We start from the raw sequence: 13,756 nt of genomic DNA on the forward strand, positions 1-13,756 counted from the left end.
TATATTCATGATGGTTAAGTGTTAGATTTATCATGGAAGTTGTGTTACAATTTCAAGAGAACTTTCATTAAGTTCTTCATGCTAAATTAATCATGAAAATTCATGAGCCCTCTTGATACATCTCTAAGAATTAATTCTGCAAATCCATGGATTTTGTCTTGATTTAACACTTTCTCCAGCAATTCCTCTAATGATGTAATCAGGGAAGATAAAATTCATCTTACATGCTTACACGAATATTATAATGGAATTTCGCTAAATTAGACAAATCTGTAATAATTCTTGTTACTGAAGCAAGATATAGTGATTCTTTATCCTACAGCACACTTCTTCTTCTTTCTGGCGTTACGTCCTCACTGGGACAGAGCCTGCTTAGCTTAGTGTTCTTATGAGCACTTCCACAGTTATTAACTGAGAGCTTACTATGCCAATGACCATTTTTGCATGTGTATATCGTGTGGCAGGTACGATTATACTCTATGCCCTGGGAGGTCGAGAAAATTTCCAAGCCGAAAAGATTCTCGACCCGTGGGATTCGAACCCACGACCTTCAGTTTGGTCTTGCTGAATAGCTACGCGTTTACCGCTACGGCTATCTGGTCCCCTCTACAGCACACAAATGTGTTACGAAAAGAGAATCAGTTTTCCGCAGTAACGCAAAAACAACAACGAAGAGAAAAAGACTAACGAAAAAACAATGCTGAATTGTTGTTCTTGAGATTGTCATAAAAAAAAATTGTTCACAGATCTATGTAACATCGTCTCCCAACATTTTGGAGATTGTTCCACAAGTTACAAAAGCAAATATTTCAATAACTCTTCTCTCCAAGGCTTTTACAACGATTTTTTTTTCAAAGATCGCTGAAAAAACATCTTTTTGAGATCCCCTAAGGGTAGGGCCATTAATTCCTCAAAGAATTTTTGAAGAAATTCTTAAGTGTAATTTTACGAAATTCATCGATGACCTTTACTTAAAGGTTCTCGAAGCACTTCAGGATTTATTTTCTCGAAAATTCCATCAGAAAAAAGCTTAAGCTTAAGTAGTCCGCCATTTATTTTGGCAACCATGTTAACTTTGCAGCTCACAATTGAAAAAAAAAAAACAAAATCTCTAAAAGAATCATCAAAGAGGTGTGAGGAATCCTAACTCCTGTAATCTTTGTCGTAAATTGTGGAAAATAAAATCCGGTAGAATTTCTAGATAAATTCTTAGACTATTATTTTAATAAGATTTTGATTAAATTTTCAGTGGAACATTGATCTATTTGATAGAATATATCATTTGTTCAGTGTAAAGTGTCGTTAATAAAACAAACAAACAAACAAACAACAATCATTTGTTTTAAGTTTGAAAACTATTGTGGTCATTTCGGAAACATGGTCATCGGATATCGGTTCCACTGCACTATGGTCCAGGAATCAGTTTTACGCGGAAAGATGCATTTTGAGCTTTAGAATGAAACATTAGACAAAAACGGTCTTCTACAAAGTTGTTTGTATTAGTTAAGCCCTTTGTTTGATGTTATTGAAAATTAGGGTGGACCACATTTTCATAGAAATTGTGTAACTAACTTTCTCATTTGTAGAAATTATATTATACATGCTTCAACAAAATTGTAGACCATTCAATTTCAAGCAACTTTGTCAAAAAAAGTTTTTTTATATCTCTTAAATTGACCGATTTGGAGCTTTTTTCCTACGGTGAAATAGGGTGGTCCGAACAAAACTGGTTTTCTGGCTCTAGAGTTTTCAATTCACATTTCTCATCAAAGTAGTCTAAGAAACACTTTTAGAGCTTTGAAAAATGCGTAATTTGGTGAGTGAAGAAACTCGCTATCTTCTTCCGTTTAGGAGTTATTGTTGTTTTTCTCTCAAAAACATGCCTACTTTGATTGTGAATATCTCTGATTGGGGCAATTATAAAATATATCTTTTGACGGCATTCAAAAGACAAAATAAAATTGTATATTATGTCAAAAAATTACAGATGTGTTATTTTTGTAACTCTAAGAAATTGCCTTGAAAAACAGAGGATTTTAAGCAGAAAAACTTTAATAACTTTTGAACTAAAATAGATATCATCAATATTTTTGCATGAAAATTTGCGTTTTGTCAAGTCTTAAACTGTGCACTGGGGACCCTAAAGGGACACCTTCAGAATATGATGCACTGATACCTTTCGGCGGCACAAAATTCATGGGTTTTCACCTAAAAGTAATTTAATATCGTACCATGAATTTTAAAGTGGTTCTGTCCATTTTCAAAAAAGCTCCTAATTTCCACTTTTGTTGGCTTGAATTTCATGATTTTTCACAAAAAGTGAATTGACATTCATTATATCTCATATCCTTTCTATTCTTCTGGCGTAACGTGCGTAACGGTCCACCCAGATCAGAGCCTGTTTCTCAGCTTACAATACCGCTTTCACATCATTGACCTGAGAACTATTTTTTTTTTCAAAATTGTCTTTTTTTGCATTTGTATGCATTAGTTTCCAAACTGAAACGGGTAATACATTCTGTCTACTACGTCAATTCACAATTGTTTTTGAAAATTTTTATAAGCGGTTTTGCATCTCCCCATCATTTCAATTCGGAAATTTGATCTAAATCCGAAAACATCAAAGTGGAAATTGATAACGCATGCATCAAAAACACGACTCTTCCGCGATTTTTCTTGGAAAATTTCATCAAAAATTGTGCGAAAGATGGTGAATTTACAAAATTTTGAATCTTCCGGCTTCCAGTACACTGTGTATTATTTCTTTGATTTCATGCGCTTTTTTAAAATAGAGCCCAAACCGTTAATTTTAGCAATATAGTTTGTTCGGAGAAGTTTCTTCTAATGAAAAAAGTTTTGTGATCAATCCACCTAGCAGTGAGATAGAAAAACTATTTTTTTTTTCAAAACACATAGATAGACATATGGTGCCTTCGGCAAAGTTGTAGAATTGGCAATTTGAAACAACTTTGTCGAAGACATGATTTTTCTATCTCTTATACTTTTTGAGATATATGCCGCTGTATGTGAATGGCCCCTAAAAAGAGTTACGAATTTTTTAACAGAATGTACACAAAATCGTATGAAAAAAATCGTTTGAAATCATTATTGTTCATAACTTTTTACTGAGATTTTTAACATTTTTCATGTCTTCTACAAAGTTGTTAGATATCTTTAAACGCGTGTTTTTGCTGAATATCGCACGTCTCTATCTCTTGACGTTAAGGAATTATCGGTAGAAATCGTTTTAATAAGGCTTATTTGTTCAATAGTTAGAACCCATTTAAAGACGCTTATAGACAAATGTTTTTATCATCTGCCGAAAGGGAAGATATGGTACTTTCATGATTTGTAAAAGTTGTCTGCGCCATTTTGCGCCGAAGGCAGTTATAGGGGCCTGAAATACCCCTTGAAAAAAGAGTAATTCATAAATAACTTAGTTACTTCAAAAGATAGCGTGGTGATATATTCAGCAAAAACACGGGTTTTTATGACAAAAAACTTTGTAGAAAACACAAAAAATGTCAAAATTCTTGGAAAAAAGTTAAATATGATTTTTAGGGGCCATTCACATACAGCGGCATGTATCTCAAAAAGTTATCATGCATGGCGAAATAGGGAACCACTATGACCATAACTGGTACACCTACCCTAGTCAATATTTCTTCGCAGACTTTGTGCTTCGGGATTTATCGCTCGATACATTGGAATATTCAAACAATCAGGCATTACAAAATTCATTCTCAATTATTGATTCTTAAGCACGATCAAAGCAAGCGAAGAAAAACATCGCATCTGTACTGGTTCATGATCGGCATTGTTTCGCATGTTGCAACAAGCTTGATAAATAACAGCAGGCGAAGGAGAGTCCCAAAGAGAGAACCATGATGAAACCCACTTCTCTCGCTTATTTCCTATTGAAGGAGGTGTTTTACTTCTCTGACGTGATAAACAATCCTCGAACATCCTATAGCAATAGTGCCCAAGTTTGGAGCTTATGAAATTTTGTGTTAGAATCTTATAAATGCTTGGACAGCATCATCTATTTTTCAGAACAGGATTCTAAAATAATTTTTGGGACAGATTCGTAGAATATAGAGTTGTATTTTAATTGACTCGAGCAAGATTTTCAGATAATACCTGGTGGAAGTTTGACAGAGCTCTGAAAAGTTTCATTAGAAAATCCTTGACGTCATTCACACCAAGTCCAAAGCAAGATTTATATAAAATTCCTGAGACTGACGTTATCCTAGTAAAATTCTCATCAGAATCTTATGCAAATTTACCACAGAATCAGGAGATGCTCAGAAACAATATTTAGGGCTCATGCACAAATTACGTCACGCTCTAGGGGGGGGGGGGGGGGTCGAGCCAAGTGTGACAAGCCTTACAAAATTTTCGGAGGACTCATACAAAAAGTGTGACACAGGGGGGGGGGGGTGGAGATGGTCGAAAAAGTTGAAATTTAGCGTGACATAATTTGTGTACCATCCCTTATTATGATTTGAAAAAAAACCTTTTCGCTCTGACTGACTTTACGATTTTACGAAACTGTTGGCATTGCTTGTATGCCAACAAAATTTGATCGGGCGTATAATAATGTTTCTATGATTTGGCCCGCGGTTCGAAAAGGTTGGGCAGGCGTAGTTTAATTAGATACATAATTGTCTATAATGAAAGTGACAGTTCATTTGAAACAATGAACAGAAAGTGTATACAATTTCTCAGTAACAACGATTCGTATTATAATTCATAACTATTCATTTGAGCAAAATAGCTAATAAATTTGATCCCAAAATATCGAACCTTTTATTAAATTTGTAAGTTTAGGAGATTGATTTTCTTAATATAAATACGAATACAAATGGATCAAACAAATTCAGCCAATTCTTAAACGTTACTCGATGAACTTCAACACCCAGAACATATTGGACAAAAAGAAGACAGTATGGTAATATGAGTCGTTATAAAATATATTTCTATTGATATGTGAGGTTAAATTTTTCAAAATCGGGTTTGAAAACTCAAAATTGACGCTTGCTAGACAACTATAATTTCTATGGAAATGAATATTTACAAATTTTACATCATATATGCCACAGCTAGTCATATTGTTTATTCAATTCCCATATAACATAGAATAACATTAACGACTGTACAAATCATGGGAGAATCGTTTATTCAATTTCCATAATTTCCGAAACTTAACCACCTTTTATTCCTTCATTACCTGTTAACAGAGAGCGATAAGTGAGAGATACTCTCATTTTTTTCAGATTTTAAGCCCTGTTTATGCAATACAATGATATGACAGCAAATATTTAATTAAAGATGCTGATTTTCTACCTGTTTCAGAATGGTGTTTCAGATAAAATTTCGAATGTTTTAGCCGAATCTTGAGATTATTTTTCAGAACTATGTTTTACCAAGTTTCACACTCAAATTAGCATCTTTAGGTCACTACAAAAACATTTCATTTATGTTGATAGCTTCATGTCTATTTGTATTATCTATATTTATTGTTGGCATATGGATGCGCTCAAATGCGCCCTACTTCCGAAGTAGAGTATCTTGCATAGATTCAGAGAAAAATCGAACTTCGGCGAAATGCATTTTCTAACAATTGGCGGAACATACAATATTATTGATATTGGTAGTCTAATTGCTATCGCTTCTTCTATTTGAGAAAAAGGTCATGGGTTCATTCAATCCCAGACTCATTCTTCTCCTCGTACTTGATAGTCCCAGAAGTAGGAAACTTTCTAAAAATCTACATCTCATATACGCTCAAAGTAATCGTTATAACCAGAAACGAATATGATCCATTTCCTTTGCATCAAATGTTACATTACGCCACACTTTTCCTTACACCTGATTGGAAATCCACTAACCAAAGCAAATCTGTGCCATAAACCACTTATCAAGGATGGAAATCTAGTGATCATGATAAAACAAATGATGCATCAGCGTTGTTCTTTATCATGCGATCATAGCAACAACGATAAACCCTTAGTCGTCAAGCCATCAAAACAAACTCCGCTCCGTGAAAAATGAATCGCTCGGCCTGTGAGCTGACGATCAATTGTTCGCGAATCAAAGTCATAATTTTAGAAGATTTCTCTGATTGCATTCCGCGATTTGTATCCTAGCTTGTCGTTTACAATATGAATGTCAATCGTGCATGGTATGTGAGAAAGTTTATCCGATTCGCATTAATCGCAACTTGTTACAATATCCTACAAACCCTTTGTCCTACGACAAACAGTTTATCGGATGCTCGATATATCTATGATTAGCGCGCGTGGTGAGGTGCTGAAATCATGTTGCTGCAAGAGCGATGGCCCTCTTGGACCATTCAAATACCGTGTTGTTCGTCGTTAGAGCTGATTTTTTTCCATCCTTGCCACTTATCCCGACACCTTAGCACCTATATGATCTGAATGTAAAAAAACGTAAAACCGCAACAAAACAAACTGTATGCATTATGAAGCATTACGTTGTTGTCTAGCGAAGCATACAGAAAATGTTGATTTGGTACTGGGAATTATTTTCCATCATGTCTCCACTGTTTATTGACGGGAGAATTCATCTGCAGACAAAAGCTAACCGTTGACATCCAAAGAACGAATGCAGGTCAGAGAGTGTAAGATACAATTCTCCCAAGCACGACTGACCTTAATGAACTTATCAAATTTGAATTCGTAAATGTCTATTGTTCCAGTAAAACAAACTACAAAACATAGCTATGGAATTCATTACATTCATAAAGTTTTCTTCAGCTCAGCGATAACCTGCGTAGTTACAAGGTATCAGAAGGCCGGCTCCAGAGGCACGTTCCCCGCCATTTGGGAGATTTGTGCTCATGGTGGGAAGCTGTGTAAGAGCCAGTAAGTAATGTAAGTAATCCAACGAAGAAGTTCATTCATGCTCTTTCATGACGGCAGACAGACAAACTGCGTAAACTTCCGAAGTGTGCTTTCTCTTTCATCGGCGGTCCAATCTACGAAGAGAGCTTTGTTTTTCACATTCATTCAATCATCCATTACCACCTGTGTCTTGCTCAATAAACGTCCGTCGTCTGCGTCCCATCCACACACAGGGCCATTCATTTTACGCACGACATGCATCGCTAGTTCGAATTCACACCTACCAAGTCCCCAAAGATTGATAACTGTAGTTATTCTAGTCGCATCACGACACGAAACGCAACTCTAGACCGCTAGGCCGGACAAGGTCAAGTTTGTTGTAGTTCTGTAGCCTTAGCATTGCATCGATAGCAGGGACAATGTCACTGATAAGTCATTATCATCTTTCTCTGACTTTCGTACAAGTTCAGAAGACTACTGTGTAGTTTGGATGTGTGTATAGAGGTGTTACTTTACCTTACGCTAGGAAACTGATAAAGGTTATCGCTTACGAAACCTCACCTTCTTCTTTGAGAGTAAAATGAGGGTATTCTGTTTTTGTGACAACAGACGCAATCATAACAATTTCAATTATGAGAGCTTGTTGATTCTCTTATAGGTGCTTCCGAAAGCCCAAGCAAGTGCGTTCAGTTTGTGCGTCGCCGGAATGTTTTTTTTTCTCTCGGTTTTCGATTTGCTGGGCGGCGTTCATCCGAGAGACCAAGCAAGCGAGCTCGGTGTGTACGCAAGACGGTTCGTTTTCGAGACGCCGAGAAGTTTTGCTGTTCGCGCTGTGTGGTGCGAAAATATATTCGTGTTCAGTTGAGGAGGGATTACCAACTGGTGAGCTCGTTTCGTAATATTCAAACAAACTTTGTATGGTTCGTCATTACAAATATCGGCATCAAGATACATATATTTTTGACATTACTAAAAATATCTTTTGAATTGTGCGACATTATGAATGTTGACGTATTTAAAAAAAAAAAACTTCTACCTTCTACCAAAAACTTTTCACCTCTAGACAAAAAAGCACAGTAATACTCATATGTAATTTTCAAACAAACAATGTATTCTTCGTCACTACAAGTGTCGTAATTCCTTTTTATATAATTTAAAATATATACATATATTTTTCTGTTTTCGCCATTAATAAAAAAAAATCTTTTGAATAGTTCGACACTGCAGATGTTGACGTATTTTTTAAATCTTCCACCAAAACCTGCTCGAGACAAAAATACAAAACTAGCTTTAAGTATAAGTCGTATTTTTCCCCCTGTCCATGGATCGCATCACCGACCAAAGGTGACTCCCAGATCTTTTCCTTCCTTACTAATAAACACCCTTCCCGTAGTGATTGTGGAGATGCAGAGGTATTCTCGGTCTCTAGAAGCAACAATCATTACAACCTAACATTCCTTCCCCATCCCAACTGACTGTAAGGACTTGGCCGGCGCCGTTATTGATCAATAATATTAGGTCTGCTAAAATTGCACTCCGAGAGTAAGCGGAAACTCCCATCCCTTATTCATTTGGATCCTAGTGCAATTCTTACCAGTTCCGATCAATCACGGAGTAGCAACCATTGACATGTACAGTCAGTCTATGCTATGCTATGCTATGCTATGAGAGCTTGTTGATTCTCTTATAATTGGTGTAGGCAAAATTATTGCCTAATTAGTGGTAAATTGGTTGGCGTCTTCTCAGCCGATTACAAGATTGTCGAAGTGTAATGAGTGTAATTGGCACCTTGTTATGTTGATTAGGTTTGTCATTCATAAAAGGTTGTCTTCAAAAGTGTTTCGGGTTGTCATTTTTCATTTTTTTTTTTTTTTTTTTGAGAGAAAGCAGACAATACAGACGAGTCTGTGTGTTGACCTTCCTGCGTCAGCACACCGAGACAGGGGCGCTCAATACTCTTTTACTTGAAATCAAACACAGTGCAGGCTTACTGTCCTTGAGGTAAAGATGATTCGAAGCCTTAACTAGAATTTTAAGAGCACAAATCTAGATAATCAAACATCCGCTGAAGATCAGTAATAAATTGTCGAAAATTTCCAATTTTAGCGTTTCGTAATAAATGGACGCTGCATTATTGCTTTTCGATAGCGCTTTCCTTTTGTTCCTCCGTCAGAAATTTAAATTCTCATCAATTGAACATTTAATTTCCATAACAGTTTTGTGTGGAAATAGCAACGATAAAAATGTCATGAATCTGGAAAATGTTTCGTGACTTCCATACTGTTGTCTTGAAACATATTTTCCTTACGGATATTTGCATTTATGAACTCACATTATGACGAATGACATTGTTAATTCATTCATGGGAAAGCAAAAGCTGTCATGTGTATAGCATATCTGCAGTGACATAACAATCAGTTGGCGTACCTAGACTCCACAATAAACAAACAAATTCACACTCTATACCTCGTGTGCAATGGGGTACTTCGGTTCAGCTATCTTTTTTCAGCAAAGATCAGCAGCAGTGCTAATGACTCATGGAGGTCATCACTACCCGAGAATTTTTCTACGATCAGTAGTTGCGTTGATAGCCCTAAGTTGATTCATTCAATTTTCATTCACATCAGATCCGGCTTCCTTGTTACGAGCAGTTGCTAACAATAGTGGTGTGCAAGTGCAAATATCGATTTTCGTTTTCGTCGAAAAGCAATTTACCGGTTCAGGGTCACACGTCAACTAGCCGCCAAGTGGTGTGCTAGAACGAACATGCAAGGTGTGAATAACAAAATGCCACATCAGTGGATAAATTATGCTACGTTCCCAATAAAATGAAAATTATGAGTAATATAGAAAGGTTTGGCAATTTGGCAGTAGAAGTATTAGTTCTAAAATGCTAACGTCGTGACTGCTCATGTGACCAACATCTAGTTTGCCTCTGACAGCATGAGTGAGTACCGGGTCTTCTTCTTCTTTCTGGCGTTACGTCCCAACTAGGACAAGGCCTGCTTCTCAGATTAGTGTGTTCTTATGAGCACCTCAACAGTTATTAACTGAGCGCTTTCTTTGCCGATTGACCATTTTTGCATGTGTATATCGTGTGACAGGTACGAAGATACTCTATGCCCTGGGAATCGAGAAAATTTCCTTTACGAAAAGATCCTCGACCAGCGGGATTCGAACCCACGACCCTCAGCATGGTCATGCTGAATAGCTGCGCGTTTACCGCTACGGCTATCTGGGCCCCGGGTCTATAGAAGTCAAATCATTTTTAACCAAAATAACACATTCTCTACAACTAAACAAATAATCGTAAACTTCAATAGTAAATAATAAATAATTCTGTTTTGTAATAACAGCGTGCCAAGAAACGTTCTACTACTTAAATTCCTTTTTTTTTCAATCGAAACGATAAGGAAGCTGTAACTTTGTAGAGAAAAGACATAGCAATCTGAAATTTTAAATTAACATTTTCGTGCTAAAAGAAGCTTTCAGTGATCCTAAACTAATTTTCGTTCTTTTAGCTTTATATAAAAAATATGGATTTCTAGAATGAACTCTGCATATTTTTCGTGAGTATTGACATACATGACACAATGGCACAAGGTCACCTGGAACCTGTTTTGGAAAGAACTGCCACGTATCACATTCAGAAGCTCATACGCATGTATGGTACGAAGGTTCAAATTTCATGGTTTTTTATTCCGATTTACAAGAGCATCAAGAGGACCAACATTGAGATTTTGCCGTATTTGGTCGGAGTATTCCGGAAATGGTTCCGGTAGAGTATGATTTGGACATTTTCAGACCAACATATAGTTCTATCATGCGACAGCTCAAAAGTCATGATTTTGTATCCAGATCTAAATAGAAATTCTGCCAAAGATCAAACATAACATTCTTCTTATTCTGGCGTTAGGTACAAGGTACGAAGATACTTTATGCTCTAGTATTTTGCCAGGAGTTCCTCCAGAGATTCCTCCAAGAATTATTCCAGGAAGTTAGCAAGGACATTTATGCAGGGATTTCGTCAGGAGTTTCTGTCGGAAAGCCTGCTGTGATTCCCCCTATAAAATCTTTTCTGAGATTTTTCCAAGGATCAGGGAACTTTTCCAGGAATTATTGCAGAGATTACTTCAAGGGCTTCTTCAGAGACTCCTCCAAAGATTCTTCAAGCGATTGTTCATGATATTCCTACAACAATTCTTCCAGAGACTCCCCTAAGGATTCCTCCAGGAAAATCTCTACGGAAATTTGAAAAGGCTTTCTCCAGGATACACTACGACAATTTCTTCAAGGATTATTTCAAATATTTCTCCTGTGATTTCTTCAGATTTTTCACAGGTAGCCCTCTTGAGATTTCTCTAAGACAGACACACACCACCCACTGTTTGGCGCCGATCACTGTGTGTCAACACTTGTAACATTCGCTGACCCACTCTCATTCTGATCAAGAAACAGAGGCGAATATTTTTTTTTTATTTTCTGTGCTATGTTTGCAACCAAAGGGGTGTTCAATGGTCCAACAAATTATAATTAGGCTGTTAATGGCTGCATTATCAGTAAATATAAAAGTTATTACCAATTTTATGCAAAACATAAATCACCCGAACGACTCGATACGGTTGCAGTCTGTGAGAGTTGCTGCTCTTGAACGCTCTCGTGCCACGTACCAAACGAGAGAGTGAATGTTTACATTCATAGGGCTCTCCGAATGTGATGTGCCACGAACTACAATGGTTCGCGAACTGTAACACTCTCCGAATATGGTTCGATCGGCTTATTCTGATCGAAATCCAAACACTGCACGCCACGCGAGCGACGCGCAGCATGATTGATCCTGCTCACATCACCCGGCCCCGCAGGAGCAAGTAACGCGAGCAAAGGATCAAACACTACTCTCTAGAGATTCTATAAGAAATAACTTCATGAATTCCTATTGGGATTTCGGAGTTTTGTTCGGGAATTTCCCCAGAGATAACAATGTTTTGATGAAATTCTCCCAGAGATACCAGTTAAATTTCTACATGATATTTTTTAGGTAATCGTCACCTCGGTACCCCTCGAATTTTCCCCAGAGATTCGTTTTGGGCCTCCAAAAAATCCTCCGGGAATTCCTCCAAAAATTCATCTAGAAATTCCTACTGAGATTCATCCATGAATTCATCCAGGGATTTCATAAAAAAAATAAGAATTCCTCCAGGGTTTCCCCCGGAAATTTTTTAGAGGTTCCTACAGGAACTCCTTTCCTGAACTAGTTTTTTTTTTAAATCTGGATAAATTCTTGGAGCAATACCTGGAGCAAATTCTAGAAGAAAAAAATCTAGAGTAAGCCCTAGATTAATCCCCAGTTAAATTCCTGAAGTTCCTGCAGCAGCCTATGGAGGGATTCCCAAGAAAAGTCTTTGAAGGAATTCCTGAATGAATCGGATATGCTTGTCGGCTACATATACTATAGTCTTTATTTTTTCAACGGATTTTTTTTTCTTATGAATACTGCGTAAACGAAAAGCGTATTTCATCAAAGTATACAATAAAATCTCTACTAGCTCATTCATGGTAAAATTCTAGAGAAAATCACGCAGCCGTTTCTCTGGAGCAAGCCTTGGAGAAATTCCTAAAGAAAACGGTGGAGAAAACTGCAGAAATCTCCAAAGAAATTTTCCTAGAGAAATCCATGGAAAAGTCTCTGAAGAAACTCCTGTAGGAATCTTTGAAGTTAATTACTGAAGGACTCTGGAGAAATTTCTGGAGAATACTTGGTGGTATCCCAGGAAGAATCGTTGTAGTGATTTTTCTGGTGAAATCCCTAGAGGAATCTATGGAAAACCCCTGTACAGATTTTTCAGGAGAAATTACTAGAATAATCCTAGGAGAATTCAAATAAAAATTTTACTGGAGGAATCTATGAAGGAATCACTATAAACATTCATGCAGGAACTTTTTTTGAAATCTATAAACGAGTTCCTATAGATTTTTTTCTTGGAGGCATCCCTTGTCGAATCCCTGGAGGAACTGCCGAAGGTATTACTGGAGATCAGTACCGGTCTGGATAAATCTTCAGAAGAAACTGTGGAGATATTTCGAGAGGATTTTTTGAAGGAACCGCTGGAGGTTCTCCTGAAGATTTACTAGAGCCCCATTTAAACTGGCTCATAAATTGTGATTGCGGTCAAAAGTTATAATTCGTTAGTGATAAAATGTCGTTTTACTTATAGATACAAAATATGAATTATGACTTGTCGAATGATGCTGATTCGTTATTTTTTTCTTGTTTGGTCATAACGGAACTCGATTACCATGAGTGTGATAATTTTATGTTTGGAAGGCCCATATAGTCGTAGCGGTCAAAGCACAGCTTTTCAGCAAGACCAAGCTAAAGGGCTTGGGTTCGAATCCTACCGAGCGAGGATCTTTTTGGATTGGAAATGTTCTCGACTTACCAGAGCATAGAGTATTATCGTACCTGCCACACGATATACACATGCGAAAATGGTCAACCTGCAAAGGAAACTTACCGTAAATAACGATAGAAGTTCACAGAAAACACTTTGCTGAGAAGCAGGCTCTATCCCGGTCGGGACGTAACAGCAGAAACCAGAAGAAAAAAAATGTAATTTTTGGCATGGAATCTATTTGAATTTGGTTAAAAAATCATCACTTTTGAGCTGTACCATCATGGAAATATATGATGGTTTTAACGTGAAGATGAATCGAAGCCAAACCTCAAATTTTCAAGAGCACAAATCTGGAGAACCAAACATCCGTTTAAGCTGAAAACTTAATCGATTGGTCACTAGCTGGTGGTGACCAATCGATTAAGTTTTCAGCTCTAACGGGTGTTCGGTTCTCCAGATTTGTGCTCTTGAAAATTTGAAGTTTGGCTTCGATTC

General features: G+C 37.0%; 1 protein-coding gene across 3 annotated transcripts in view; it reads left to right on the top strand.

Moving 5' to 3' along the window:
- LOC5566612 (lissencephaly-1 homolog) overlaps window positions 1–13,756 on the top strand; it is a 242,344-nt gene that overhangs the window by 164,884 nt on the left and 63,704 nt on the right. The window lies entirely within an intron of this gene.

The sequence above is a fragment of the Aedes aegypti genome, chromosome 3 (assembly GCF_002204515.2).
Source record: "Aedes aegypti strain LVP_AGWG chromosome 3, AaegL5.0 Primary Assembly, whole genome shotgun sequence".
NCBI lineage: Eukaryota > Metazoa > Arthropoda > Insecta > Diptera > Culicidae > Aedes > Aedes aegypti.